Source organism: Rhinoderma darwinii, chromosome 4 (assembly GCF_050947455.1).
Source record: "Rhinoderma darwinii isolate aRhiDar2 chromosome 4, aRhiDar2.hap1, whole genome shotgun sequence".
In the NCBI taxonomy this organism is placed as follows: Eukaryota; Metazoa; Chordata; class Amphibia; order Anura; family Rhinodermatidae; genus Rhinoderma; species Rhinoderma darwinii.
In genome coordinates, this window is record NC_134690.1 from 14,595,038 (window position 1) to 14,601,037 (window position 6,000).

Genomic DNA, 6,000 nt, shown 5'->3' on the forward strand with positions numbered 1-6,000 from the left:
CCTCGGTAGTTGAGCAGTCCTCTCAATAGTTGAGCTGTCCCCTCAGTAATTGAGTAGTAGAGCAACCCCCTCGATAGTTGAGCTGTCCTCTCAATAGTTGAGCAGTCCCTTCAGTGTTTAAAAAGTCTCCTAAGTAGTTGAACGGTCCCCTAGGTAGTTGAACAGTCCCCTAAGTAGTTGAGCAGTCCGCTAAATATTTGAACAGTCTCTTGAGTGGTTGAGCAGTCCCCTTAGTGGTTCAGCAGCCCACCCAGTAGTTGAGCTGTCTCCTTAGTAGTTGACCATTCCCTTCAGTAGTTAAGCTGTCTTCTCAGTAGTTGAGCAATCCCCTCAGTAGTTGAGCAGTCCTCTCAATAGTTGAGCAGTCCCCTCAGTAATTGAGCAGTCCCCTAAGTAGTTGAGTAGTCCCCTGCAGTGCTTGAGCAGTCCCTTAAGTTGTTGAACAGTCCCCTCAGTGGTTGGACTGTCCACTCAGTAGTTGAGCAGTCCCCTCTGTGGTTGAGCAGCCCCCTCTGTGGTTGAGCAGACCCCTCAGTAATTGAGCAGTCCCTCGAGCAGTCCCCTCAGTGGTTGAGCAGTGCCCAGAGTAGGTAAGCAGTCCCCTAAGTAGTTGAGCAGTCCCCCACTGTAGTTAAACAGTCCTCTCAGTAGTTGAGCAGTACTCTCAGTTTTGAGCAGTCCTCTTAGTAGTTGAGCAGTCCCCTCAGTAGTTGAGCAGTCCCCTCAGTAGTTGAGCAATCCCCTAAGTGGTTGAGCAATCCCCTCAGTGGATGAGCAGTCCCCTCAGTGGATGAGCAGTCCCCTCAGTAGTTGAGCAGTCCTCCCAGTGGTTGAGCAGTCCCCTCAGTGGTTGAGCAGTACCCTCAGTGTTTGAGCAGTACCCTCAGTAGTTGAGCAGTCCCCTCAGTAGTTGAGCAGTCCCCTCAGTAGTTGAACAGTCCTCCCAGTGGTTGAACAGTCCTCCCAGTGGTTGAGCAGTCCCCTCAGTGCTTGAGAAGTCCCATCAGTAGTTGAGCAATCCCCTCAGTAGTTGTGCAATCCCCTCAGTGGTTGAGCAGTCCCCTCAGTTGTTGATCAGTCCCCTCAGTGGTTGAGCAGTCCCCTCGGTGGTTGAGCAGTCCCCTCGGTGGTTGAGCAGTCCCCTCGGTGGTTGAGCAGTCCCCTCCGTGGTTGAGCAGTCCCCTCCGTGGTTGAGCAGTCCCCTCAGTGGTTGAGCAGTCCCCTCAGTAGTTGAGCAGTCCCCTCAGTAGTTGAGCAGTCCCCTCAGTAGTTGAGCAGTTTTCTATTTGAGCAGTACTCTCAGTAGTTGAGCAGTCTTCTAGTTGAGCAGTCCTCTCAGTAGTTGAGCAGTCCCCTCAGTAGTTGAGCCGTTTTCTAGTTGAGCAGGACTCTCAGTAGTTGAGCAGTCTTCTAGTTGAGCAGTCCTCTCAGTAGTTGAGCAGTCCTCTCCGTAGTTGAGCAGTCCTCTCCGTAGTTGAGCAGTCCTCTCCGTAGTTGAGCAGTCCTCTACGTAGTTGAGCAGTCCTCTCCGTAGTTTAGCAGTCCTCTCAGTAGTTGAGCAGTCCTCTTAGTAGTTGAGCAGTCCTCTCAGTAGTTGAGCAGTCCTCTCAGTAGTTGAGCATTCCTCTCAGTAGTTGAGCAGTCCCCTCAGTAGTTGAGCAGTTCTGTCAGTAGTTGAGCAGTCCTCTCAGTAGTTGACAAGTCTTCAAGTTGAGCAGTCCTCTCAGTAGTTAAGCAGTCCTCTCAGTAGTTGAGCAGTCTTCTAGTTGAACAGTCCTCTCAGTAGTTGAGCTGTCCCCTCAGGAGTTGAGCAGTACTCTCAGTTTTGAGCAGTCCTCTTAGTAGTTGAGCAGTACCCTCAGTGGTTGAGCAGTTCTCTCAGTAGTTGAGCAGTCCCCTCAGTAGTTGAGCAATCCCCTAAGTGGTTGAGCAATCCCCTCAGTGGTGGAGCAGTCCCCTCAGTAGTTGAGCAGTCCCCTCAGTGGTTGAGCAGTCCCCTCAGTGGTTGAGCAGTACCCTCAGTGGTTGAGCAGTACTCTCAGTAGTTGAGCAGTCCCCTCAGTAGTTGAGCAGTCCCCTCAGTAGTTGAGCAATCCTCTCAGTGGTTGAGCAATCCCCTCAGTGGTTGAGCAGTCCCCTCAGTAGTTGAGCAGTCCTCCCAGTGGTTGAGCAATCCCCTCAGTGCTTGAGAAGTCCCCTCAGTAGTTGAGCAATCCCCTCAGTAGTTGTGCAATCCCCTCAGTGGTTGAGCAGTCCCCTCAGTTGTTGATCAGTCCCCTCAGTGGTTCAGCAGTCCCCTCGGTGGTTGAGCAGTCCCCTCAGTGGTTGAGCAGTCCCCTCAGTGGTTGAGCAGTCCCCTCAGTGGTTGAGCAGTCCCCTCAGTAGTTGAGCAGTCCCCTCAGTAGTTGAGCAGTTTTCTAGTTGAGCAGTACTCTCAGTAGTTGAGCAGTCTTCTAGTTGAGCAGTCCTCTCAGTAGTTGAGCAGTCCTCTCAGTAGTTGAGCAGTCCTCTCAGTAGTTGAGCAGTCCTCTCAGTAGTTGAGCAGTCCTCTCAGTAGTTGAGCAGTCCTCTCAATTAAAAGATAATTTTTCTTCTACTACTTCAAACAGTAAAGACAAAGTGATTTGTACTAATCCAATAATTGCAAATATCCCTGGATTCAACATGGCTTCTCCCACTTCAAAGTAATTGCGCTTACCACTAAACTAATCCCTGAGACCGCACTGATTAGACTTCTCTAGGCTCCACGTTTCCACATGTAGTTTGGCAGCAACCTTCAAACCTTGGAAATCACAAACCGCTGAAATGTTCACTGGAGTTGACAGGTCTTCAGAAGACGAGAACAAGCTCCTTCTGGATGGGTTTCCCGAAAGTCAATTTACAGTAGGAGCTATGATTTATCATGTTGAATTTCCGTAAGTTAATGCACATGGACCGTGTGAAAACAATGTGAACCGCGGAGGTAGGAAGGATATATTACAGCCTTTGGCTACTGCATTTTAATCTAATATCAGCTTATCATATTCGGGAGGAATTTATGATGTGGAAATTCGTTCTTTCAAGACTGAAATTAACCCTTCTTGCCAAGCATAGCTCCATATTTTGTGTTCTACAATAATGGACATCACTGTGTTCTAAAAGCAAAACCTTTCCCAGAAACAAGACCGATATAGGGGCTATCAAGTTTGGGCAACCACTTTGTGATATTGGTGGCCCCCACCTTCATCAACATGAGGCTTGGACTGGCCCACCAGAGTGCTAGAGGATCATTTGGTGGTCTAAGGTTCTGACCTTCCAAAAGAAGGGTGTATAGATGGAGGGTAGGCCCTCAAAATCATTTCCTCTAGTGTGGCAAAGGAACTCCAGTCCCACACTATTTGGCTTGGGCAAGTAGATGCCATTTATCCATGCCCATGGTCAGCTTTTATATAAATATATAATAACATATGTTTGGTCTGCAGAGGAGTAACTTGAAGCACTTGGGCTCCAATCCAAATCTGCAACAGGGCCACCAACCTAGCATGCGCCACTTATAATACTGGTACCTTTGCCCCCCTCAGGCACCAGTGCCTAGATACGACCATTGCACCCTCTATAGCTACGCCACGGTTGGCCTGAATTGTTTTTTATTCTGCACGGTCCAAGGGGTTTTAGTGGCTCCAGTTGGCAGAACATGGGTCTTACATAGTACCCAACCAATCTAACCATAGAAGATGAGGTGTAGAGGGTTGAACCTCAAGCGGCATTTCTGCTTGAGTTGAGGTTCTAGGTTCACTTGGAATGATGTTCTAGGAATCTTGGTTTTCGACTCCTGTTGACCAGAATGTCCTTTTTGACTTGGTCTTCAGGCTCCTCAAAGACGTTTTCTTGATTTCACTGATTGTCTCCATCCATCTTATTACATTGGTCCTCTTCCGTTTTCTTACGGACCACCTTATAATATATAATAAGAAAGTCTTTGTTTTCTCCTTTGAGGTTCAAGCCAAAGGTTCGTCTAAGGATCCACGTCTTGGTTTCCTTGCCATCCGAAATATTCTTAAAAATCTTCTTAAAACCAATATGGTGGGAATATAGAAAAACGCAACACAGTCAATTCTTGACGAGAACATTACCGACTTTCTTAGGAAGGTCCAAAACTTGGTTCCTTGTCGCCCTTCCAGGTCGGTAAACACCGATGGACCCCATCTTGTGACATGTCTTAGACTAATTGCACAGCATCGTCATTTTTTGTCCTTGTGCTATCCGCAATTTTGTGGATAACATAGGAACCCATTCATTTATATGGCCCCATGCCCACGACTGTGATGTTCACGGATCCGTGTGAGGGCCACGAGTCCGGGCCGCGAAAACTCAGGACGTGTCATTTTACTGTCCGTATTTATGTGTCATGTTACCTACTCAGGAGGTTGGGACCAATTCCAGCCATCCTTTTTTTTGGGGATCCGTGAATACTGATGATACACGGATGCACTACGGAAGGTTTTTTACCGGCGAAAGGATCACAACGGATCCGGGGCTTTGCGGATCGCAAAATTACTACGGCCGTGTGCTTCAGGGCTTAGTGTAACAAGTATATATAAGGCACCGTCTGGTATAAGGGGGACTCTAGATGCCGACCTAACATTAGTGTTGCGTTTCTAACCAGAGAATTTGATCCTTTGAGCCGCGATGGCTTGGAACTGGTCTGGGGTTGCGAAATCTGAGGAATTTGCCCGTTCTTCACCCTTAAAGCGGACCCGTCACCTTTTCTGACATTTGTGTTTTAGTAAGTAATTGTATTCCCCATGAAATAAAAATTCTGAAACATTTTTTCTTAGAACTCTGCGTTGGACCGTTCCTCTGTTATTCCCCCTAGAAATTCATGAAGTTGTCAAAGGGGCGTGTCCCTACACAGTGTGAGACTGTGAGCACTGATTGGACAGTATCATGCAATATAAGGACACACGCCCTACTGGTAACACCCAGGTATCATTTTATTCTTAAACTTCTAGGAGGAATAACAGAGGAATGGTACAACATAGAGTTCTAGGAAAACATGCTCCAGAATTATTATTTCATGGGGAATACAATTATTTAGTAAAACAGACATGTCCGGAGAGGTGACAGGTCCTCTTTAACCTATGAAAGGAGATATGGACTTTACTGGTTGGATTCTTAGGTCACGACAGCCCAAGGAAGTCATCGATTGGTGGCCGGTGCGTTGAGGGAAGCTGAAGTGTAGCCAGGAACGGAGCTAAGGGTCGTCACCAGGATAGCGGTCAGGATGCGACAAGCCAGTGGACGAGGGGTCGAAACCATCAGTAGAACAACAGGTACCGGGTGACAAATCCAAAGGAGCGTGACCGGAGCGGAATCCAGTAAAAAGGACAAGTTCCGGATCAAATAGGCCGCCAGTCCCGACGTCATTGGCACAGCAACCCGACCGGGCTATAAGTAGGCAGCCGTAGCCACTAATAGGAGGGCAACGTTAGAGCGAGGAACGGCGAATGAGGTTGACACGGTCAGCAGCTGGGCGCAGAACAGCCGCGACCGCCAGAGGGGCCCCGGCGCTGGAACACCGGGAGGTGAGTAATAATGCGCTGCATCTGTAAGGGACCTCAAAGGGTGATAAGGTAAGAACTGACTGATGTAGGGACTATGAGTCCTGGCAGCAGATGTCAAATATATGTATCTGTCAATGAATAAGGAAATCCACCTCTGCTGACAAATTTGAATGTGTTTTCTTTCTTCCTGCAGAAAATACAAATGGGCAATGAAGTACAAGAAACCAGTGGGATAAAAAATTGCGCCATCCCTACAGGTAGGTACATCCATGACGGTGCACGAACACTTTGCAGTTTGCTGCCCTGACTGTAAGGCTTGGGAGGATCAGCAATTCAATCTATCTACAGGGTAGGGGGCGCTATTTTACGCTTTTGACCATTGAATAGTGACTAGTCCTATATCTACTGTATGGGAATATGACATCTGTGTATGCAATATGTAGGGGGCAGGGATCGC

General features: G+C 48.0%; 1 long non-coding RNA gene across 1 annotated transcript in view; it reads left to right on the forward strand.

Moving 5' to 3' along the window:
* Positions 1-5,799, forward strand: part of LOC142760611 (uncharacterized) — a 28,978-nt gene extending 23,179 nt beyond the window's left edge. Inside the window, exon 3 of the long non-coding RNA XR_012883327.1 lies at positions 5,737-5,799. This is a non-coding gene — a long non-coding RNA (uncharacterized LOC142760611). The remainder of the gene's footprint in view (positions 1-5,736) is intronic.
* The last annotated feature ends 201 nt before the right edge of the window (positions 5,800-6,000 follow it).